Here is a 27500-nt window from a genome sequence, read left to right as displayed (position 1 = left end):
AAAACAAAAGACGAAGACAGGTGGAGTACAAAACAAACAGATGTATTAGTATAACGCTCAGGAATAGAAAAAGTATTTTACGTTTCGAGCCTACGCTCTTCTACAGAAAGGTACACAGAAAAAACAAGGAGAGAAAAAATATGTATGTATGTATATATATATGTATGTACACACACACACATATTTATATATATATATATATATATATATATATATATATATATATATATATCATTGTAACTACACGCATGCTCTTTGTGGCTTTTTTATTCCACTTTATCGGCTTTTCTGTTTTCCATCCTGTCGAAGAGCTATGCTCGAAACACCAAAAACTCTCTCTAATAAGTTTTATGTGCACGACCTCTTTCTTGGTGTTTATTATTGCTATTTTTAATGTATGTTTATTTATTTAACTGCATATGTGTTTGTGTGTGTGTGTGTGTACGCGTACGTGTGTGTGTATGTATATATGTATGTATATTCTTTTATTTTTTTTCAGTCAATTGACCGCGGCCGTGCTAGAGCACCGCTATATATATATATATATAATATATATATATATATTATATATATATGGATGTGTGTATTTTTCCCTTGTTTACAACTAACATGGAAAAAATAAATAAACAGTTACCATGGTAGCAAAATATTACACAAGCAATAAGGACGTAACACCCTGTTTGTATTGGTAGAAACTCCGGGTTTATGTGAAATATTTTGTATAATATATATAAATAAATAAACGGAGTTAAACGCAGGTGTTATTCAAAATCTTTTACTTCCAACATATGTTTCGAAGACAGCATTGGTATTATTCCAAAGGAATATAATGGGGTAAAACAATGTAATCTTCTCACCAGGGAAAGAAACCAAACACATCAATAAGACATTTTAACAGAATGTGATGGATGTGTATAATGATGAATGGAACGCTATTAAGTTTTTTTTTAAAAAAGACCATTAGAAGATATAACGTCAAAGGTAGCCTATAGAAAGAGAAGGAGTAAAGGAAAGAAATAAGCAGAAAACTAATAAAGGAGAAACATAGAGCGATATGTGAATTAAAAGAAAAGCTTAAATGCTTGGAAATAGATATATCTAGTGGAAGTGAAACGTAAGAAGAAAATCAATGTTCAAATTATATATAATGGTAGATATCACTTATATGAACTAAAGGTATGTTTCTGCCAATGTTTACACCAATAAGCACGCTCTATAAACGTTTTTACAAGGGGATTTTTAGAAAATAGAATAGAAAATAGTTCACTATTCCAGAGCTGGCAGAATTCTTTACCTTTATGATATGGGAATGAAATGGAGAGAATCAACCAATCTAAATTAAATTGTTTATTATGGTCTTTTAGATACACATCCATCACATTCTGTTAAAATGTCTTATTGATGAGTTTGGTTTCTTTCTTTCTTTCTCAGATGGGAAGATTACATTGTTTTACACCATTTTATTCCTTTGGAATAATACCAATGTTGTCTTCGAAACATATGTCGGAAGTAAAAGAATTTGAATAACATCTGCATTTAACTCCATATATATATATATATATATTCGAAACTACGATTTTACGCACAATACCCCAACCACGAGGCCACGCACCCTCATATAGACAAGGAGAAGTTCAAAATTATCCACATTTTCGACAAAATTTTGTTTGGCATGATTACAGTACCTTCAACGCTTGTGTGCTAAATAGTGGTACTTTTGTGGTCAACTGACAGGTTTTGATCTCTATAACACCAGTTTTCTTTCTTGTATTACAGAGTTAACATAGCTGCTCCGTTGGCAGTGTGCATCAAGGAAGCACAAAGAAGACTAATCCGATTTCTCTGGTCTGAAATGTGTGAGGGACTGAAATTCATCGCAGGCTCTCAGCGCCTCACAGACACATTTTTCTACCGCGTAGAAATGTGTATGAGTGGATCGAGGAGTTTAAAAAATGGCTGGACAAATGTGAAGCAGGAAGAGGGAGCAAGGTGCTCATCAACCGCCACCATTGATGTGAAGATTCAACAAGCTCGAGAGATAATTCTGGCGAACCAGCGAGTGAGTATTGATGAGATGGTATGTTCTCTGCAAATTCGTCATAGTTCTGCGTATGAAATTGTCCACGACCAGTTTCGCTTTTATAAAGTTTCTGCAGGGTGATTGCCAAGAGAGCTAACCAAAGCACATAAGTGCAATCGTGTGGGTATCTATCAACACTTATTTGACCACTACAATGATGAAGGCGAAGGTACCTCAGACAGTTCTCTCTAAGCTACCTTAGAGAGAACTGTCATAGGAGATGAAATCTGGGTCCATCTCTTTGGACCAGAATCCAAAAGGCAGAGTATAGCATGGAAACATCAAGAAACGTCTGCAAAAAAAAATATTCAAGATGTAAACCTTCTGCAGCAAAAGTCATGCCAAACGTTTTTTGGGGCACAAAAGGGCCTATACTGGAACATTACGTGGAAAAAGGATACTACAGTCATTAGTGTAGACTACAGTGAAATTTTGGAGAACAAACTGAAACCAGTAATTCTCACCAAACACTGAGGTCTATTATCAAAGTAAGTGTTATTGTCACACGACAACGCACGCCCACATATGGCTGTCCACACTGTTGAAACCATTGTAAAACTTGGTTTTGATTTGCTGGAAACCCTACATACAGTCTAGATTTTGCTCCTTCTGACTATCACCTTTTTAGACCGTTTAAACATCCTTTACGAGGTTGTCAGTTTACTGCAAACCAAGAAGCGCGGGAAGCGGTGCATAAATGGCTGCCGACCAGATGTAAGCTTTCTTCTTCGATAGAATAAGTAAGATTGTGGACCATTGCAAGAAGTGCATCGAAAAGCAAGGAAACTATATCTAAAAATTTTGTAAGTGTTCAACCGCTGCTTTTGTTTTATTAAATTTCACTGGTGGTGTGATGTGGTGTTGATGGACGGTTTGGTAGAATTGTTTATATCTTTGTCTGTTTTTGTATTAATGCTGGCAACGCTTGTGTATTTGTATGTGCGTCCTTATATGTTAGTTTTAACAACAAAAATGTGAGGTTATAAAAAAATGATAGAGGTGGATTTAGTTTTTGGTTAGTATTTATCTAAGAATGTTAATTTGGCTATTTGTAGGACGGAGAATGGGAAAATAAATCATTTTATGGGAAATGGAATTCAAGGTGTGGTTGAATAGAAATTTTCTTGGCTTAAGTAATTTTGATTCAAAGTCAGTTCAGGTTGTGTTGTTGAATAGAAGGGAGAGGTAGATTAGTTGGTGAAGTAGTTTTTATTGGAATAGGAGGTGAGTCATGTGAGGTATTGTACTGGGCTGTAAAGCCTAAGTTTGTGCTGTAGAAAGGCACTGACAAATTAAAACACAGAGGCAGACAAAGTATCAGAGAGACAGACTTGCACAGATATATACACCATGATTATATATATCCAGTATCCCTGCTTATATAAAGCATCCAAGCACGCATACTGAAGCGCATAAATTACAAGTGCTGTAGAACGTTGGTAATAGCCTTTCTGCTATAGACACAAGGTCTGAAATTTGGGAGAGCGGGGACTTGTTGATTACATTAACTCCAATATTCAACTGACATTTATATTATCGAACCCCGAAAGAATGAAAGACAAAATCGACTTTGGTGGCTTTTGAACTCAGGACGTAAAGACAGACGAAATGCCGCTAAGCATTTTGTCCAGCGTGCTAATGATTCTGCCAGCTTGCCACCAAGTATATTGGTAATAACGCATAAAAGAATAAGCCCTTATAGTATGTCTTAGAGTATAATTAAATTTATTTGGCTGGCTCATATTCGAAAAATTCTCAAATTTATATTACATGGTCAGGATACACCGTTGGTAGGAAATTCTCCAAAAGTAACATCTGCCTGTAGCGACAGTACGAAAAAATATCTTGGAGTTTTTATTGAAGGACACAGCGAGTAGTTTCAGTGTTTTGGTATTTACAGGTAGGCAAATTTATAGTTACGTGATCCGAGGAATGTGGAGTATATATAACAATGATATTCCAAGTTGAAGTAGGAAGGTGTCCTTGCTCCATGGTTTTGTTATTGAATCTTTGCAAAAAAGTAAAAGTTTTTATCTTCTTGATTATAAATAGAATAGTTGTTTGTAATGTGCGTGGGGATATTGAATCCGATCTTATTAATTTTATGAAACGCTAATATTTCGAAGTAGGACCGAAATATTTTGAACAATTATAGGACATCTTCCTTATATTCGCTCAGTAACCTTGCACTTGCAGACAAATGAAATAATATATGCCAACTGAGAACTTTATTTCACATAAACTATAATAATAGAACTCACCCAAAAGCAGCTCTTCAACATACAATTCCAGATATTTTATGTGAATGAAGTACACATCCTTCCGAATAGACTACAGAAAACAACTCAGGTAACCCATTGTTTAGCATTTCTATGGGGAGCTGCTGTTGCGCTGAGGTATTCCATCTTGAAGGTTTGTTCGTCTTTGACACTATTTGAAAGTGATCTTTCCCCACATGACTCTGGCCTGCACAGAGATGATAATCTTCAAATCTTACACAATATGAGTGGCCATACTACTGAAAAACTTAGAAAAGACTTAAGAATATTCACTGAGTTTTTCTTACATATATATGTTAATGAAAGTTTACGTTGATTGTTAGGATGTAATTATAGCTTACATTTACATCTTAGACAAATTATGCACATAATATTACGATGTCCTATTCTTGTCTAGAAAACACCACTTCCACCAATAAACATTACAATCTAAAATGTATATCAACACAACCCACGTGTCAGAAACCATCTGGAATTTGTTGAAATTAATTCTTCCGTTCACTGAAGTAAGCTTTACTCTCCAAAGGAGTAATATAGCGATCATCAGTTATATTACAACTGGCGGTGGCGCGAAAAACTATACGGAGCAAGCAACTAACAACTTGAAGGGAAATTACAATGAACACTTGTACTCATTTGCGTCTAAGAACAGGAAAACGTAGCTTACGTCTCCCGACTAACCCGGAAAGCTCGACACCAAGGATACGATTGCGCTTTTATAACTTGAAATATTACTGAGGGAAAGCTATTTGTATTCCAGTGTAGCCACAGTCTTTACGTGGCTGAACTGGTCCAGATAGTAAAACGCCAGCGTTGTCCCTTAATAGACAATCCAATGTTCTTTCTAACTGCCACTACAGGTGAGCGTTCTTTGAGAAAATAAATATTCAGCCAGTTCTCCAGCTCGATATTTAAGATTGTTACCAAGGAATACAAATTTGAGAACTCATCGATCCTACTTTGTCGATGCATAGACACCATGTCCAATAGTCTTCCTTATAATTTAGTGGTCTAATTCAATAGATCGTAACCATTTTTTGCCTGTGAACCTATTTGATTCCTATTTTACTCCGATGGACCCTCATAGCCGTTAGATGTTAAAAAAAATATCATTAATTGTAGTTTTATAGTTAAATATTATTAGGAATTGTAAAAACAATTCTCTTTTCTCTTTTACTTGTTTCAGTCATTTGACTGTGGCCATGCTGGAGGACCGCCTTTAGTCGAGCAAGTCGACCCCAGGACTTATTCTTTGTAAGCCAAGTACTTATTGTATCGGGTCTTTTTTGCCGAACCGCTAAGTTACGGGGACGTAAACACACCAGCATCGGTTGTCAAGCGATATTGGGGGGACAAACACAGATACACAAACATATATACACACATACATACATATATATATACATATGTACGACGGGCTTCTTTCAGTTTCCGTCTACCAAATCGACTCACAAGGCTTTGGTCGGCCCGAGACTATAGTAGAAGACACTTGCCCAAGGTGCCACGCAGTGGGACTAAACCCGGAACCATGAGGTTCGTAAGTATGCTACTTACCACACAGCCACTCCTACACCTATGTAAAAGTTTTTTGTGTATTTTAGAAGTATAATTCGTTTATTAGACATGAATTTTAGTAAAATCTTATGTGGACACCCAAGGGTCATATGGACCCCGGTGGACAACCACTGCTCTAATTAAAGGCCAGTTTCACCTTTTCCGCCATTTTGCAAGCCTTGACTAATAAGAGTCAAACTCATGGACGTCCAGTTAGGAGCGATTTAATCAACATCTCGCAGTTACATGTCTATTCACGATGATGCACATATAAGACTTGAATAATAAAATGCAGAATCTAATTATAATATAAACTTCACTAAATCCATTGATTATCACTTATGTTGTTTGTTAAAATAAGCGTGTGCATACGTATATTCATACATACACACGCGCAGGTTCTCTCACACACATAGTACACACATACACACAAACACATATATAAGCATACGCACACATATATGTGTATACGTGCAATGCATGTGTGTGTGGTGAGTGTGGAAGTAAACTGCATGTGGGTCGTGTATTTATGCTTGTATATACTTGTGTGTGTGCATGTGTGTATGGTTGTGCGTGTGTGTTTGCGTGCATGTGTGTGTGTGTGTTGTGTGTGTGTGTCTGTGTGTATGAGCGACAATTATGTTAGAAATCTTGTGCAGTCATATCGACAAAAATAATAAATTATCTTTTGCAACCATTTGATATATTTGAAAGCGTATCAAATGTTGAAACCAGACGATACCCAACACCCGCAACATTTTAGTTTGTGGGGTGGAGACGAGCGTTTATGTGTTATTCTGCTCTTTTCACAGCTATATATTAAGAAATCACTTAGGGTTAAGCAAAGATTAGAAAGTTAGACTAGAAACAAATTTAGTTCTCTTTTCTCACATTAAAAAATGTCCATTGAGATAAACGTTTTAAAATTGGTTCTAATTAATTATAATCTGGCAGGCAATTATTCACAAAAAACAACACGATAGCGAAAGAAACAGCACCAAACTTTAAATTATAAGTGCTACAAATGCTCAGCAAAAAAAAAAAACCCTTACAATTTCATGTGGTGATCACATATTCATAACATGTTAAATCAGGAAAGACTACTCACCTTTCGGATCTTTTCGGTTTGAACGGCAGTTTTTAACATAATTTCTAGGTAACTAAAAAATTTTTTAACTTCCTATACTGGTAGAATGTGTTTATAAAACATCTTTTTCTCTTGGCTTTATTGAGAAAATTCTATAGTTTGTAAGATATTTGTTGGGTTTTTTTCTTCAATTTCTGCAATTTCAACCAATCACTGACGTCTATTGAGGTAAAAAACATTCTATGCCGTATGAATATGTCCCTCGTTTAAGAAACAGATTGGGTTTATTTACATTTGTGAAGAACAAAAGATACCCTTCCCCCACCCCTAACCCTAATCCTAAACCTAACCTTAACTAACCCTAACCCTAAAACAGATTGAAATGCAATAGATCGATACTAGGGTCATAATTATTGGTGACAATTTCATATGACACCGCTAGAAAAAACTGCCGTTCAAACCGAAAAGATCCCACCTTTTTTAAAAGGTTTAAGAAATTCCGCAGCTCTAATCTCTTATTGAGTTTCTACAAAGCTCAAATAAGATCTCCGATAACTCTCCCACCTGTGAAACGATAATGTAACACGCACAAACATCCTATAATATTGCCATTTCGTTGATTGGAAAATACACCCACCTCCCACAGACTTCAATCTTGAACTCACGACGCACTGCCTTTTCTACCTTTACTACAAATACCTATGCTTCTCAGAGCCAAGCTATCTGGGCTTTATCTTCATGCAGTACTGTTGTATTATCCTCTTTGGATCCACATGAACCATGCAATCTTGCTCAGGTGTCTCTTGCGCCCCACAATAGCCAACTAAGTTAAGTCGCATTTGAGAACCTCAACACCCACCAAAACCTTTCCAGTACACGGTTTTAATGCTGAAGTTTTCTTGCAGATGTTAAATTTGGACATAAGCTACATGAAGCACCCTAGTATTAAGAACCTACGAAGGACACAAACTCAATTTTTCCTGTCTAAACTAAAAAACTATCTAAAAGTTTGGAGAGGAAGAAACAATAGAACACCGGACGAAGTGCTTTACTGAATTTAATTTCGTCTCATTATCTTCTATATTTCAACAGATTATTACTTCGTAGTGTCGTAGCAAAATGGCAGATATGTTCAACAAAGTATAAAATTAGGTGGCAGTTTTGGTATGTTGTACACTTGAGGTTTACTCTAGGTCATTCTTTAAAGTCGCATCTCCTTATAATAGAAGTTGTTACGATATTTATTTGCAGAAAAAAAAAAAAAACAGAAAAGTATTTAAGGGCAGAGGGAGAGAGGAGGGTGAAATAAAGAGTGGGTGAGAGAAATAATTCAGAAATACAAAGTTCAAATTAAATGAAATCAATATCATAAAAAGTATGTGCACATACACACACACACAAACAAACACACACATACATACGTACACACATACAGGAGGATACGTGTGTTTGCTTACATACCTATAATAGATATAAATATGCACTCACATGTGTGTCCTCATGTATGTATGTGTGAATGAATAAGTGGAAGAATGAATGAATGACGAAATAAGAAAATAAGAAACGGAATCCAAAACAGAAAGAGCAAGCTTATGAGAAAAAAAAATGTGTATTGTTGCCAGACGCGTTGTTCAATGGTTGTCATAGAACAATGTAAATGGAAGCTGCCTCCTTTTTTAAAGACAATTTTAAACAGTTTTGGGTTACCAAAAACCAGCAAGCTTCGTTACACCACCACAGTAATTTATGACCGATTTATTCGCTTTTTAACCTCACCTGGTGTCTCCACTTGCATGCACACAAGCACACACATGCGCGTACGTTTTCACAGACGACATACAGATCACATGTAGACACATGCCCACGAATACAAGCACAAACAGCAGCACTGACATAAAAGATTGACTCAAAGCATCATCACTATTAGCAGGAACACACGGAGGGATTTTCTGAATTAAGAAATATCATTATCGATAATCGTATACGAACACACACACACACACACACACACACACACACACACACACACACACACACACACACACACACACACACACACACACACATACATCTGTGTATATGTGTGTACGTGGGTGTGAGCGCATATATATATATATATATATATATATATATAGATAGATAGATAGATAGATAGATAGATAGATAGATAGATAGATAGATAGATAGATAGATAGATAAATAGATAGATAGATAAGATAGATAGATAGATAGATAGATAGATAGATAGATAGATAGATAGATAGATAGATAGATAGATAGATAGATAGATAGACAGACAGATAGATATACATATAAATATAGATATAGATATATACATACAAGTAAATATTTAAGTGTGGGTTATGTCGATACGATCGATGAGCAGCAAAGTTTCTCGTATATTCCATTTTCTATCTCTATCATTTGTTGTGTGTGCGTGTGTGGTTTTGAGGGCCTGAAGTTTAAGGAGTTGCACACACGATCGCAAAATCGTGGTTCGTTTCCCTGACAAAGCGGTGCATTGAGATCTTGAGCTAAACAATACATTTCTCGTTGCTCTATGATCCCTTCGGCATCTGACGCGTGGAACACCGTGCCCTTGTACAGCAAATGTACAGCCGAGTTGATAAGGGTGAGTTTATGTACAGCACGAACATTTGATGGAAGCGTCCACGATGTCCGTGACTGAACAATGTTGAATCAATTGTTTGATCTACTGAGTTACCTGCTCCTGAATTAACGTGTGAATGGAAGAGCATTGTGCAAACATATGGGATGCTATAAACATAACTGTCAGGCAAAATCTACATGAGACAGAGTTTGATTTTTAATTACTCATATAAAGCACTCTCCTCTGCAGTGGATCTATACATTTTCCATTTACCCAATTTCATCAGGTAACCTTTTCTTCGCTGATGATGTCAACCGCCAAAAAGCAACCAGGGACCAAGTGGTGATGTTACGGTAAAAGATTATTTCTACTTCTCAGGAACAGGAACGCTCAGTTTGACTGCTTTCAACCATTTTCCATCGACCAAATTTCGTTCACGAAGGTTTTAGTTGGCTCCTAAGTTACCGGAGGTGACATTTGTTCAAGGTGCCGCTTAGTCGGATCGAACCTAAGCCCATATGGTTGCGAAGAGAGCTTCCTATGGTTTACCATTTTCAAACTATTGTACTAATGCAACACACATGACAGTGACTTGTACAAGTGGCGTCAACATGATAATTTAGATACATGACTTACATGAATTTTTAACAGTTTTCAACATTATTTACAAGATGCTAGTCACGTACACACACACACACACACACACGTGCACAAACACACATTTACAGAGGCTTTCTGGTATCTCAATCAGCAATCACATTCAGCTCTACATGTTGAAAGTAATATTCATTCAGTGACATCCAGGAAGTAAACCTAGTTAATGACAGCAACATTTTGGCAACCGGATTGAATCGTTGTTTGTTTGTTTGTGTATGTGTGTGTGTGTTCGTATATATATATACATATATATATACATGCTTGTATGAGAGTGTGTATGTGTGTATGTGTATTGCTTCTAAATTGAAATCTAGAACATTAATTTTCACAGTACTTCAAAATTTTGGTGTAGATCAGATTTCACGGTCCGAGAAAGCTAGTCGATTGTGAAACTCCGAGGTCACTATCACCATTTCGCGTACGATATCTATTCCACTTCTGTGTGCTCTGTGTTCAAATCCCTCGATGGTCATCTTTACTTTTCTCTCTCCAGGAACGATAACATAAAGTACAAATCATACAGACATCGATACAATCAACTTCTCACCTTCTCACAAATTTGAGTCATTGTATATTATGTTAGAAGCAATTATTATTTATTTTCATCACAAACGCGAACTCAGTCAGCTGGAACACCCGTTAGCAAGTCGGACAAAATACTTAGCGGCATTTTTTTCGGGTCTTTACACTCTGATCGATTTGACCTCCAATCATTTCGGACCTCATATATACCCGGTGTGCGTGGAGATCGCTACAATTGACTTAACCGTTTCCTCAAAACTGCTGGCCTATTGTTGTATTCTGGAACCGTTTTAAGGCATTGATCTGCTAAAATCGTTTGCGCAACAGATAAAATGCTTACGTTCTGGTTTCAAATCCCGATGAGGACGACTTTACCTTGTATTCTTTTAAGGTTTGATAAAATAAGATACCAATTAAGTAAAGGAGCAGATGTAATCAACTTATCTACTTCTCAGAAATTTGCTTGTTTTGTACCAAAAGTAGAAAATGTTGCCAGAAGAGCGGGATCAATCTGATAACGAAATAACTTGCAGCTAGTTATTACGTCTCTTTTTGATCAGGTCTCCTGAGTCACCAATGTTACTCTGCTTGCCGTTCGTTGAAGGCGCATGGCCCAGTGTTTAGAGCATCAGGATCACAATCAAGAGGTAGTGAGTTCGATTCCCGGACCAGGCTGTGTGTTGTGTTCTTGTGCAAGGCACTTTATTTCAAGTAGATCCAGTTCACTCTTCTGTAGAAATAAGTTGCGACGTCACTGGTGCCAAGCTGTATCGGCCTTTGCCTTTCTCTTGGATAACATCGGTGAGGAGGAGAGGTAAGACTGGTGTGCATAGGTGACTGCTGGTCTTCCATAAACAACCTTTCCCGGACTTTCCTTCGGAGCAGAACTTTCTAGATGCAATCTCATGGTTGTTCATGACCGAAGGGTATCTCCACTCTTTCTATAACTGACAACATTGTTTCTCAAAATTCATGACTTTATGCGTCTACCTAAGAAAGTTTTATTTGTACTAAACTGAAAACAATTAAAGATGCCATGTGGTATATTAGAAGAATAACTTTAGGTTTTCAGAGTACGAGATTGATCGATGTTGAATTTCATTGAAATAAAGTCGAACGTGAAATACAAAATTGATTGAATGGAAAATTTCCTAATCCTAAAACTGTAATCTAATTTAATGCAAGACATGATCATCATCATTGACATTATTATTACCTTCTAAAGCAGCAAGCTGATATAAATGTGAGCACGCAGTACACAATTCGTAGTGGCATTTCGTCTGTGATTACGTCTGAGTTCGAATTCCGCTGAGATCGACTTTCCTTTCATCCTCGAAGTCGATGAAATAAGTACCAGATAAGCATTGACGTCGATGTAATCGACTAGCCTCCTCCTGTAAATAATTTCAGGCAGTGTGACAATTGCGTAGGAGGGGCTGTGTGGTTAGTAGCTTGCTTAAAAACCACATGGTTCCGGGTTCAGTCCTAATGCATGATACCTTGGGAAAATGTCTTCTACTATAGCCTCGGGTCGACCAAAGCCTTGTGAGTGGATTTGCGAGACGGAAACTGAAAGAAGCCCGTCGTATACATGTATATATATATATATGTATGTGTGTGAGTATATGTTTCTGTGTCTGTGTTTGTCCCCCAAACATCGCTTGACAGCCGATGCTTTTGTGTTTACGTCCCCGTAACTTAGCGGTTCGGCAAAACAGACCGATAGAATAAGTACTAGGCCTGGGATCGATTTGCTCGATTGAAGGCGGTGCTCCAGCATGGCCACAGTCAATGACTGAAACACGTAAAGCAGTAAAAGAGTAAATAGTATAGTAGAAGTGATTATTAATATTATCTATGTTGAGTGTCTGTGTGTGCTCCAAAATTCCAAATGAGGTGGTGGTGGTGGTGGTGGTGGTGGTGGTGGTGGTGCTGCTGCTGCTGCTGCAGCTGGTGTTTTAATATCTTTGGAAAAGGCATTACTGCCACGACTTATGTAAGCCATACACTTCACTGACACAAGTTAATATACTGAGCGTCTCACCATACGATAAATAGGTTAAGCTCAACCAATAACTCTATCATCACGTAATTTTTTTTTTAAGTATCATGATTGCTTTATATATTCCACATTTCACAAACCCCTGAAACATTTAACATACCCATACTGAAATCGCCCACAGCCAGTTCAGCGACTGGTAATTAGAAAAGCTTTTGTTCACTCCACGCTTGAGATGATATCAATGATTGATTATAAATAGCGCTCTATTATATCGTCAGAGTTCTGTATATAGGCGCATATACCTGTATTTGCTTATGTTTGTTTGGCTATGTTTGTATTTATTTTCATTTTTTTATAAGGTCATGAAGCCTGAAATTCATCACCAAGAGAGAATGAGGTTGTCTCATTTATATTTTCTGAGAGAGCATTCACAAACTAACTGAAAGTACTTCTGTCTTGAAATGGAAATAATAACAACTAAATCCATCCATCTCTCTACTCTACATTCTCTCTCTTTCTCCCTCTCCTTCCTTCTCTCCCCAGATACGCATACATATTGCTTATATAAATATGCCATGCGTGTGTATATATATACACGTATACATATATAAATGCATATAATAACACACACACACACACATATACTCTTTTACTTTTTTACTTGTTTCAGTCATTTGACTGCGGCCATGCTGGAGCACCGCCTTTAGTCGAGCAAATCGACCCCGGGACTTATTCTTTGTAAGCCCAGTACTTATTCTATCGGTCTCTTTTGCCGAACCGCTAAGTGACGGGGACGTAAACACATCAGCATCGGTTGTCAAGCAAAGACACACAAACATACACACACATATATATATACATATATACGACAGGCTTCTTTCAGTTTCCGTCTACCATCCACTCACAAGGCATTGGTCGGCTCGGGACTATAGCAGAAGACACTTGCCCAAGATGCCACGCAGTGGGACTGAACCCAGAACCATGTGGTTTGTAAGCAAGCTACTTACCACACAGCCACTCCTGCGCCTATATTATATATATATATATATATAATATATATATACCGGAGTAAACACATAAATGTGAAACAAGGTGGAAAAAAGAGTACTCAAATGCCAGAGGTAGAGTAATATGCTTTATTTAAAAGCAGCAGAAATTCAACAAAAGCTGTTACTCGGAGTTTCACGTTCCCGTTCGGTGGGCAGTTTTTGGTTTTTATATATATATATATATATATATATATATATATATATATATATATATATTATATATATACATACATATATTATATTTATGTACATATATGTATATACATAATTAAGTGAGTGTGTGTGAGAGAAAATGAGAGAGAGGGGCACCCGAATAAGGCCGGAGGGTACAATGGCCGAAACGGTGTGGTGATAACAATTAAAATGAGGGCATTAGCATTAATTAGTACTAATACAAACACACGCCTACAGTATGCTTGGAAAGATAAGGTCAGCCACACACAAATTTTCCTGCAAGCAGGAACCTCCAGCGTTGAAGCAATCATACAACGCCTGATAAACGTATCCCGAAAATGGTCTTCTTCGGAGAGATATCAATTGGTATTCACCCGGTCGGGAGACCCAGAAAGAATTTCATGGATCATCTTAAGCTTGTTCTTAACTCCGGCAACTGTCTGAAGCATCCTAAGCTATATATATTTGGATTTGGTTTACAAGATTCTTTATATGAGTCCGTGTGTTGAAGCATATTCTGTTGTGTCTGGGGAGAGTCATTCTCGTTTAGTGCCTTATTATTTAACACACTCACCGGTAAAATTTCCACTTATTTCTTGTTTTTATTTTCTAAAATGTTCGTTGCGTCTTGCAACAATTTCAATAGTCTTGACTGTGTCCGTTATTTAAACTGCGTTCTCTTTTGTTATATATATATAATATATATATATATATAATATATATATATATATAGAGAGAGAGAGAGAGAGAGAGAGAGAGAGGGAGATAGATAGATAGATAGATAGATAGATAGATAGATAGATAGATAGATAGATAGATAGATATAGACATATATCCGTCTTTTTGAATTAACGATATAGATAGATAGATAGATAGATAGATAGATAGATAGACAGACAGATAGACAGATAGATGGATAGATATGAGATAGATAGATAGATAGATAGATAGACAGACAGACAGACAGACAGACAAACAGACAGTCAGACAGACAGACAGACAGACAGATAGATAGATAGATAGATAGATAGATAGATAGATAGATAGATAGATAGATAGATAGATAGATAGATAGATAGCTACAGGAGTGAGTGGACAAGCGAAAGAAAAGGGCACGCTACACATTCATTAGGATTTACGTGTGTTATTTAAAACAGTTTGATTCGACTCCATGCGACTTTACGTTTCTCGGGCCCGCGAAAATTTCAAGTCGCATACACACATACATATATGGTTGGGGGTATGTTTGTATGTATGTATGTATGTATACGACACGAATAAATATATGTCTGAGTGTAAATAGTATGTCCACTTTCCACATGAGTTCTTAACTAGGCAAAACAATTTTGTTTCAAGGTGCAGCTGGAAGGTAATAGCTAAAGTTACTAAATATACATCTTGTATTACATATTTATTAAATTAGCAGACAAACAAACACAAAGAAGAGGAGAAAATGAGTGTACTTTAAGAATAGTGTCTGCTATTTAAAGAATTCTTGTCTTTCATTTTTCTTATTATTGAATCAGATGAAAATTTAAATGAAAATAAGTGTCAACATTAAATAGAAAAACAAGCGTATTCATTGAAGGTTCTAACGTTACCTAAATTATCCTGCAAACGACAAGGATTACTATTATCTGAACGATATTAAAGAAAGATTTGGGTTAATCGTAATATGAACGCAGAAAGTCTGCTGTCAAACATCAGCCCACTTATTATACAGGTTAACAACTTTTAAACATTTAAAGTCAAGCACGTTTTGTATGAAACAATTTGGAAACATTACGCGTATTATATATATATGGGGGTGTATGTATTTCGGTGGGTGGGTGTTAACATTATCACTGTTAACAACATTCTTGTATAAGAATTATTTATATGTGCGTGTGTGTGTGTGTGTGTGTGTGTGTGTGTGTGTGTGTCCCCGTACCTTCGAAACGCAGAGTACATAAAACAGAGGACAACCTGATGAAGGGAATGTTCTTTATGTTGTATGTCTCCTTTCTCTGTTATTTTTCGTCGTTCGAAAAAAGTTCCTTTTCTATGTTTTTGTTTTTTGTGTTCTCGTTTCTCATTTTGTCTACGTTTTTTTATGTCCTGTACCCATATATGGAAGTATATATACATATATATGTAGGTATGTACATATATGTATGTATAAATGCATATATTTATATATTATTTATATTATTATATGTTCGAACGCCACGCATCCATTCCAAATAAGTTTTATCTATCTATCTATCTATATATATATATATATATATATATATATATATATATTATATATATATATATATATATATATATATATATACATATACATACGAGTTCTAATCAATAAGTATCCGGAGTGTCGCCATAGTAACGCTGCAAAAGCACGCAGAGTGAAGCCGCTTGGCAAAAATTGACCTTGAGATTCCGATGAAGCACTGAAACACGTGTCTGCCAACTTTGTGCCAAAACTGCTTTCAGCTGCCCAAGAAGACATTCAAGTTTCAGTTGCACAAGATTTTGATTGTGTCGTGAACGATGAAATTTTTTGAAAACTTTGCGTAGGCCTCTGAGCAGATTCTCTACTCAATTTTCTTTGTCATGGTCGATGCGACGATCACACTCTACACAGTGGTTTTGGTGCATGACTCGACCCACTTACTTTACCTGAAAATTTTGGTCTTAAAAATTTGACTTGTGTGCTGGAGAATATGGAAATATATCATTTTCATTTATCATGCAATCATGAGAGATAAATCAGAACTTATTTTAGTGTTACTTTGGTCTCTTCAGCGAAATATACTTCACTGCCCTTTCTGAATGTCCATATAAAGGTGAGTGAATGAAATATGTCATTTACAAGGCTGTACATTTGCTGGCGCAGGTAAAATTATTCTGATTTAAGAAACAAATCCTTTAGTGACACCATGCTCTTGAAAACAATAGGTAAATTAATGTTAAATATATACATATTGAAGGAAAATTCAATGTGAGCTTGATATAATTATACAGTTTCACCATGCCGCATTTTCATAAAGATTAGATCAAAGAGATAGGTGAATATCAAACGAACTGAAGACTGACAGAATTGAGTTCTGCCCACACTCATAAGATTTCATCCTGTCTCAAGTAAATACAATAGAACGTGATAATAAAAATTACGCGTAAAGAGAAAGGTTGATTGACACAATGTTACAGATAAAGGGAATCTAGGTTAGATATAATTTATTTTAATTTAGGTAATAATCGCACACACCACTCATATGTATATGTATGTATGCATAGATAGATAGATAGATAGATAGATAGATAGATAGATAGATAGATAGATAGATAGATAGATAGATAGATAGATAGATACATAGATACATACATACATACATACATACATACATACATACATACAGAAAACTATGCGTGGATATGTTACTAGCAAGCTCCGTGATGATAGTAACATCGATCATCAAAGCAGTTTATCATGGGCCAATAGCCGGATTACTACCTCCAACTTTGAAGGGTATACGTTTGCAATCCAGGAACAGGAAATATCAACAAAGTACCTGATGAAGGGATAGAGATGCAGGAAAAGCAGTAAAGTGTGACAACCGATGCAGATTTTGTAGAGGTCACACTGAAGATATCAGTAGTTGTCCGAAAATGTCATCACGGTATTATCTACCGATGAGACATGATGTACCTAGGAAACTTTATAATGAAATCCGTCGGAAGGATAATCCCGAGGACAAAGAAATATGGACCCACGTTATGATAGAAGCAATAGCCACTCATAATAAAAAGGAATACTGGTGGAATGTACCAGTGAAGCCCTCAATAAAATGTAAGCACAACAGATATGATATAATGATTTGGGATTGAGAAGAGAGACTGTAGAGTTGTGGAAATTAGCTGCCCAGCGGATGTTAACATAAAGTTGAAGATCAGTAAAAAAGAGAACACCTATGCTGAACTATTGAGAAATCTGCATTTATTCTATCCAGATAACAAGTTCAGGTTTATAGCTGTAATTATTGGGGCCCTGGGATATGTAACACACTGTCTAAATACCAATCTTGAGAAATTAGGCTTCTTAAAAAAAGAGGAAAGCTAATTCGAAGATTACAGATCCAATCCATCAGTAGAACTCTAAAAAATCTGTAAAACTTTCCAGAAGTTTATCATTTAAAAATATATGAGCATTTCTACATATGCAACTGTATGTCTGAGTATACATACATAAAACATACAAATCTGCAAAATACATACATACATACATACATACATACATACATACATACATACATACATACATAAGTATGGTAGATAAATTCAGTAAAATTTAGATTCCGATGAATATGGTACTTAAGTTGAAGGCACTAGAATTTAGTATGGTATATAATTTAAAATAAGGTGATTATAATCAAAATAAGAAACAAGGATAAATTGATGTAATGTTTGCATTGTTCAATTAAATGGAGACGCATGAAACGATCGTACTGCATTACCTCTGGATATCCTTGTTGCTTATTTTGACATACATACATACATACATACATACATACATACATACATACATACATACATACATACATACATACATACATACATACATACGTACATACATACATATAAATATATACAGGTAAACAGAAAGTCAATAGACACATTGTTAGAGATAATGGAATTTAGACTTGATATAATCGATTCTAATTAAGGTAATAAATACACACACACACACACACATACTCGAACACACTCTCTCTCCACACACACGGGGGTGTGTAGAGGGAGAGGAAGAGAGAGGAGATAGATAATAAGATAGATAGAATGAAAGACAGACATATAAATGTATATAATATATATACAAATATATGTATGTGTAATTATACCTATGCAAATATATATATACACACATACACATATGCGAACACACTCTCACTCCACACATACGTGTGTTTAAAGAGAAAGAGGGAAAGATAATAAGATAGATAGAAAGACAGACAGACATATAAATGTATATAATACATACAAATATATGTATGTATAAGTATACGGGTGCAAATACACACACACACACACTCTTATATAAAATCCGTTCTGTCTGTCTGTGCGTGTGGCTTCTATGATCGCGGGCATCCTCCATCCGATTGCGCTCAAATTTGATATGTAGATACCGACGGTATCAGGGCGTGTATAAGTCTTGAAACGATTACAAAAATCGATTCCAGGGGAAAATGCGATCGATGTAGCCGTGGGAAATCGTTTTTCTTTGGAATAGAAAAAAAGTCTATCTTTATTTCTTCTTTTGCTGGTGTCTCAAATTTAGGTTAAATCAGTGTTTCTCAAAGGGGAGGCCTATGGGATGGTCAGACAAGTTGTTCTGAGAAAATTTGGTTTAAATGTTTGACAACTCAGCACTATCCATTGGACGGGCGGGGGGCGTTTTGCTCGTGTATATATATATGCATTATAATTACTTGTGTACATTAGACTTGGGTAAAATAATCGAGGTTAAGGATTTATTACACGGATACAGTTGAAAGATTTCATTGATTAAATCAGCCTTAGTACTTGACCGGTCTTTCATTTTCTAGACCCCGCTACTAAAAAGAAAAGAAAAAGAAACTAATAATAATAATAATAATAATAATAATAATGATAATAATAATAATAATAATAATAATAATAATAATAATAATAATAATAATAATCTTTTCTACTACTCATATATAGATAGATAGATAGATAGATAGATATGTTTCTTTATTAGCCACACAGGGCTGCACACAGATAGAACAAATTACAAGGTAGAGCTTTTCTTTTGAAGGTTTAAAAAAAAAAAAAAAAAAAAAAAAGGAAAGGGGAGTTTCGATCAAAAGGGATCGTAAAAGGAGAGAAAGAGGACAAAAAAAAGGGGGGGTTAAAAAAAAAAAAAAAAAAAAAAAAAAGGGGGGAGAGGAAAAAAATTGATCAATAGGGATCGTTATCACAGAAATGTCAATATGAAGTGTAAAGGGGAGGACAGGTGAGGTTTACCCGTGGAAAGAAAAGCCTACGGAAAAGACCACGGTAACCTCGGTCAATGAAGTCACATTTTATATTTCTTTTTTTTTTTTTTTTTTTTGCAAATAAGCAACTCTCTGTTTTCGATTTCTGGGTTCATAGGACTATGCTCAAGGTGGCTTCGTCATTCATACGTGCCATTCTTGCTACATTCACCCATCTTTTTTTAAAACATTCGCTAGACAAAACTTGCCTCTCTACTCTCACTTTCCTTTTCAAGTGGTACTTGAAGAAGTTGATGAGAGATTGACCAGAGAGGAAAGTGTTTGTCTCCAATCCTTTCAGACGCGTCCACCAGATACATTCTTTCGCCATAGCCACAAGGATGATGAAAATAGCTCTTCCTTCCCGTTTGAAGGAAGGAGGCGTGACAATATTGACGATAGACTCAGCTGATAAACCGACTCGTCCCACACGTGACAGCAGTTGTTCGACATAAGCCCACAGGTCGGAAATTGTTGGACACTGAACGAGTGCGTGCAGAACGGTTTCGTCGCTCTGACCGCATCTCGGGCAGGTCGGCCCCGTGTTTCTCGAGCCGTGTCTGTAGAGCTTATCCGAACGGGTAGCGCTTCTCGGTAGCACTGCCAGGCCAGGGATCTCTGGAAGTTGTCCATGGGCCCTGGCCCGAAAGTCGTCTCGAACAGGCGGGTCAGGTACTCCTCGTCGACGTCCAGGTTCGCCCCGAGCTCGTCGTCGTACCTCCCCTCCACTAAACCCCTATAGAATGCTTTGGTTGTGTTGAAGTCACTTAAGGTCGACCCAGGACGGCAGAGTTGCTTGAGAGCAACGCGACACTCGCGGTGCCATTCGCCCTTCCTCGGCCTCTTTTTGATCCACGACTGCAGTTCGGTCATGGAGACGAGCTGCGGGAAAGCGTGCCTCACAAACGGCGACCACACCTGTTCACCGTCGTCTACATAGAGCCAGAGATGTCGCAGTCTCAGCGCGTGTCTGCGCATCATCAACCACGGCATGCCCAGCCCTCCTTTTAACGGGTGTTGACAGCAAATGGATCGCCTGACCATCGGGACGCATCCTTTCCACAAGAAGCGAAAGAGGATGCGTTGTAGTTTGGTGATGGTAGGGTCGGGACAAGGTACGACGGTCAGGCGGTAGTAGATGACGGACGCGATGTACGTGTTCGCCACCTCCGCTCGACCTTTTAGGGACAGTTTCCTCTCGGCCCATTGCCGGGCGAGAGTGACCACCCTACTCGTTATCTCGTTCCAGTTCTTCTCCACTTGGAGGTCCGGACCAAACCAGACCCCGAGCAACTCAACCGGGCCGTCGGTCCAGCGTCCCACGACGGAGGCGCTGGTGGACGGCATGGGCTTGCTTCTCCAGGTGCCTAGTCGCAAGCCCACTGACTTTTCCCGGTTGATTTTCGCTCCTGTCACCGCTTCGTAGTTTTTCAGTGTCTCGCCGACCAGCTCGATGTGCTCGTGGCTAGACACTATGACGGTGACGTCGTCCGCGTATGCAGACACGCTCGTCCCGCATCCCAATTCTCGCGGGATGCCCCTTAGAGTCGCCAGCTTCCGCAGTAGTGGCTCAAGAGTCAATACGTATAGAAGCGCCGAGAGGGGGCATCCCTGACGGACCGAACGTGCAATGTCGAAAGGTCTCGATAGATGTCCATTTACGCGAATTACCGATCGGATGCCTCTGTACAAGGCAGCTATCCAGCCGCGGAAGACGGGACCGAAACCAGCCGCTCTCAGGACTGCCTCCAAGTATCGATGGTCTACCCTATCAAAGGCTTTTGATTGATCCAAGTTGATCAGGGCCCCACCCATGCCAGGTTCGTTAACTACCCTGTCTATGATGTAGCGCATCAGATGGAGGTTGTCATGGATGGTCCGGCCCGGCACGGCGCATGTTTGCGCCTTGTCGACCAGTTTCTCGATGACAAGCGCCAACCTCTTGGCTAGCACCTTGGCCAAAATTTTCAAGTCTGCATTAAGCAGAGTGATGGGCCTAAAGTTATCTATTACATTTCCCTTGTTTAGATCTTTCTTCAGCAGTGTTACGGCTCCTCGGCTCACAAAACCAGGAATGCTCCCGTTTTGCTGCCAGTTGCAGTACACCGCCGCCAAGAGATCTCCAAACAAGTCTGGCATACAATTGTAAAGCTCGTAGGGTAGACCATCCAAACCCGGTGATTTGTCCCTCGAGCATTCTGCCATCGCTTCCCGCACTTCCGCCGCCGTGATGGCACCTTCGCAGCACCCTGCCTTTCTTGTCGAGAGTCGTGGTAGGCTATGTAGGTAGGCACTGAAGTCCACCCTACGTTCTTGCCCTCCACTCGTTCCGAACAGTCGGGCAAAATGCTGCTGAAAGGCCTCACACATTTTACTGGCTCGAGCAATTCGCGCCCCTGTTCATCTACCAGTGACCGAATGGTGGCTTTGTTGCCCTGTTGCGCCTCTGCCACCCGGGCCTCTCTCGCGGCTCCAACACCTTCGTTCCTTAGAGCACGCATCCTAGCTCTGACAGCACATCCTTCGTGTTTGGCGTTGAAGTGTTGGTCGAGGGCCAACCTCGCCGCCAAAACGTCGGATGCGATGCCGCTTCTAATTGCCTCTTCTAGCTTCTTAACTAGCTCACCCTCTACTCTATTTCTATCTATGGCTAGTGCTTTGCTGATAGATAGATAGATAGATAGATAAATAGATAGATAGATAGATAGATAGATAGATAAATAGATAGATAGATAGATAGATAGATAGATAGATAGATAGATAGATAGATAGACAGACAGATAGACAGACAGACAGACCGACAACACAGACAGGTAGGTAGATAGATAGATAGATAGATAGATAGATAGATAGATAGATAGATAGATAGATAGATAGATAGATAGATAGGTACTTATTAATATCATTGTTTAAACGCGAAACAGTAATTCTCTTATAACTTCTGTGTGTAGCTGTATATGTATATACATCTTTACACGCTTGTCTGCATGTGTGCTGTTACATTTGGGTGTTTCTCTGTGTGTATGTGTCTTTTTCGTCGTCATCGATATCCTTTGAACGTAAACGTCAGACGCAGTGGTGAATATAATAAGAGGACAGCTTCAGACACCTTATATTGTACAAAACTACTCTACGTCGCTCTTCAATATCGTCTGTACATTGTACCATAAATGTAGAATGACAAACATCTTTAAAGCAACCTGCTAATAAATCTATACACTCAAATTCAGAAGAGCAATAGTTAGATGTTTCATCTCTGGCGACGTCTTAAGCATAAAGAAGAAAACAGACGCTAAACTGACAATGGCATCAAATCCGTGGGAATATATGAAACCTATCTGTACACGGTAATCCAGCCCCATTTAAAGAATTGTTTCTGGAAGATACTCCTTTGTTAAATTGGAAAAGATTCTATTGCTTTTTATCCTTATTCTTTACCCCAACCCCCAACCTTTTATTTCTTTCGTCGTTTTCGTTTTGTTTTCGTTTCGGTAAGGACATTTTAATGTCTTTATTGAATCACAGGCTGGTGCCAATGTCTGGAATTGATCAATAGTTTTAACCTGTCTACCACTGCTCTTATAAAAGGACAGACTAGACAGAAAACAATGACTTTCATACTAGCTTACCTAGCTGAACTTTTACATCAATACTCTGACACCAGATATTATTGTCTAAAATGTGAATACATGTTAATACTATCCTTTTCCTTTCCTTTTTAGATTTGTTAGTATGTATTTCTGAGCTTCGGGAATCCTATGATTATATTGATAATGAATAACACGTTCTTCTTCTTCTTCTTCTTCTTCTTCTTCTTATTATTATTATTATTATTATTATTATTATTATTATTATTATTCTATGTTTGACTTTTGCTTTATATTTGTACAAGTTGGCTCCAAGTCTCACCCAGAGACCTCAAGAGACAACAGGGTTGGAAGTTCATGTTGTTGTTATGCCTAGTGTGCCATATATTTGGGGGGTGGGGATGTTGTACTAATGAATGTCTAAAAAAAAAAAGTTTTTTTTTTTTTTTTTTAAACCGAAAATTATGGTGTTTTAAACCATGAGGTTACATAGAGAGTATTTTGCGTAGGATATGAGCAGTTCCCATGAGCACTATCTTTTGAACTTCTGCCATTTTGGGGTTTCCTGGTATCTGAGTTAGGTAGCTATCAGCCCCTTTTGCTATCATTCCCAGGGCACCTATGACAACAGGTATTGTTTTGGTCTTCAGCTTCCACATTTTGCTGATTTCTATGTGATGCTCTGATGGTTATTGTATGGAAAGCGTAGGATGTGTGCAGTGCCTAGTAGTGCAATTTTCTGTATGTTATATGTGTTTGTAAGTCCTGGTGTTTTTGTTATGTATTTGTCTGAATATTTTTTATCATGCCTAATGCACCTACTATGATAGGAATTGTTTCTGTTTTCAGATTCCACATTCTAGTTACCTCTATTTCCAGGTCTTTGTATTTTGAGAGTTTCTCCATTTCTTTTAGAGACACGTTGTCATCTGCCGGTATTGATACATCAATTAGAAAGCATTTTTTTTCTTCATGATCTCTGACAACTATATCTGGTCTGTTGGCCTTAATTTCTCTATCTGTGTGTATCGGCATATCCCAGAGTATGGTTGCTTTCTCGTTTTCTGTGACCTTTTCTGGAGTGTGCATACCATCTTTTTTTGTTGTTATTCCATAATGTTGGCATAGCTTCCAATGTATGTAGGTTCCAACTCTGTCATGTCTGTGAATATATTCCTTCTTAGCCAGGACTGGGCAGCTAGAGATAATATGATTTATTGTTTCTTGTCCATCTATTATTATTATTATTATTGAGTGAGAGAGCAGTTCATGCCATCAAAGTGACACTGGGGTAAAATATACGAAGCCCAATATACCCATCATGACTACCCGTCTGATAAAGGTACACCAGGCACATGCATCACAATCATATGTGCGCGACATGGTGATCTCATATCAAGATAAACAACACATGACCTTGCAGGTGGGGCCCAGTTAGAATTTTCTTCAGGTTGAGTAGCCCATCCTGCTCAAACGGTCCCTGAATAAGGGTTGCTTTAGGATGTTGAGCGAAACACCTATGTTTCCAGAGGTGAACCATTCAAACCCCAAAGAATCCCTCTCAACACATGGCCATGATGCTCCCCCACTACTTCTGCTCGTGATCAGAGATGCACATATCGTCAGCCACTAAGGGACATGCTCAACTGGTTAAGGTCAAACAACTGACAAGCAAACCTGTGGTATTGAGCAGAATATTTGCTGTAGCCCATCTTTTATACCAAGACAAAACAATGTACATGATAACACTTCCAGTCAGTTAAGATCAGAAGCCATGAGAGCCACTGCCTGGTACTGCATCAGGATTATTATTATTATTATTATTATTATTATTAGTTTCATAATAATAATAATAATAATAATAATAATAATAATAATAATAATAATAATAATAATAAAAAGGAAAACCAACAGATGCATGTTCCTGGTGTACCCGTATCAGACTGGTAGACTGGTATAATAATAATAATAATAATAATAACAACAACAACAGCAGCAACAACAACAAGAGTGCTCAGAGAGTGCAAACCTCCGCCAATGTTTCTTTATTTTGGCACTACAGTCACAACACAGAGGGGACAATACAATGACAGACAGTGGGGACAAAAACATAAAACGAATGAAAATGAGTTGTTACATAAAAATGAAAAATGAAATGGTTGCATGGGCCCCAATCCCATGCAGTATCATTTGAACGTTTACATAAACTATTTACAATCGTTCTTATCATAAACTCTATTCCATATCCCCAGGAGTTAACTCTTTGAGTTCTTGTGGCCTTCAGTATCTTGGCCACCTTATTCATGTCATACATTATGGCTGTCATCTGCCATGCTTCTTTCAGCTCTAGGGGCACTTTGCCAACTCGCACCCTGGCCACATGTTTGCCACAGTACGATGGTAAAAGTACCCATTCTTCTGATCTTATTGCCTCCGTAGAGTGCTTAATTGCATCCTCTTCTGATGCAAAATGCACCTCCACAGTAGCGTACTTTCTCCCTCTTGTTATAAATGTGGTTAGTCTTTTTATATTCATCAAACATAGTTCAATAGCCTCTATTATCGCTATTTCTATTTTCCTTGTCGCTATCTTCATTGTCTTATATACCACCGTTATTTTCATTACATTGGTTGTTAGTTCCACAAGCAGCGTTAACTTCAGTGTATTTCCGTTTCTTTCCAGCAACAGTTGCAGCCCCATAACTGTGGCCACCTGCTGGCGTTTTCTCCATTTTTCCACAATGGTAAAAACAACAATTCAAAATAATACTAGTAACAAGTTGAACAGTAACAATCAATCAAACAAATATTTAACACTATCACTTAAGTCTAACATGACAAAAGAACAACTCAAACCGCCTGTGACACAAACCTCCGCAAAGGCAACACCAACGTCCTGATTTCTTTTATCAGGAACAAGGCCTCTATAAAGATGGGACAACGCAAAAACAGACAAAACAATATAATGGGGCACATGATAAACACATATTGAATGAAATTATGGAGACAATGAAAAATGAGGATGGAATGACTTAACCTGCCACCACCCCCATAAGCAGGCAGTTTCATTTTTACTGTTTTTAAACAAAGTTTTACCAACAGTCTTGCATCAGTTGGTTTTTCCTTTTTCCTTGTTTGTTTTTTTCTCTAAAATATTCACTATTTACATCATATAATTCAATAAATCTTCGAATGACACCACCGGCGGCAACTCATCGTAACGAATCTGTACCATTGTCACCTCTAACTTTTCCCCAAACAATTCCTTCAATCTCTCTCTTTCTCTTTCCAACAGAACAGCTTTCATACCTTCATTGTACTCTGAGGGTACCAATTTAACTCTAATTACGTTCTTCATCTTTGCAATCATTTTTTCTATCTCTACATTTTTTGGTTTTTGTATCATAGTTCTTATATTTTTCCCTTTTGATGCCACTCTCTGTTTTCGTTCACCAATCTCTTCTACTGTTACTGGTATTCCTATCTCTGTATGTCTCTCATTCTCTCTTCATTTTCCTTTTTCTTCTGCACTTTCTCCTCCTTGATAGATGATGGTAACGTTCTCTGCGTTCCCTCCTCGACTTTGTCACATTTTTTCTCTGCTTTTTCGTTTTTTCTTGTTTCCAACTCTACGTCTCCTCTCCACTTGCTTTTCTTTTCTTCCTAGAACATTTTGGTGATGAGTCTGTGTTACTTTTCTTCTTCTTCTTCTTCTTCTTCTTCTTCTTCTTCTTCTTCTTCTTCTTCTTCTTCTTCTTCTTCTTCTTCTTCTTCTTCTTCTTCTTCTTCTTCTTCTTCTTCTTCTTCTTCTTCTTCTTCTTCTTCTTCACCACTATATACTGTTCTTCCATTTTTTGCTC

Source organism: Octopus sinensis, linkage group LG2 (assembly GCF_006345805.1).
Source record: "Octopus sinensis linkage group LG2, ASM634580v1, whole genome shotgun sequence".
NCBI classification, from domain to species: Eukaryota; Metazoa; Mollusca; class Cephalopoda; order Octopoda; family Octopodidae; genus Octopus; species Octopus sinensis.
This window is presented reverse-complemented; position numbering follows the sequence as displayed.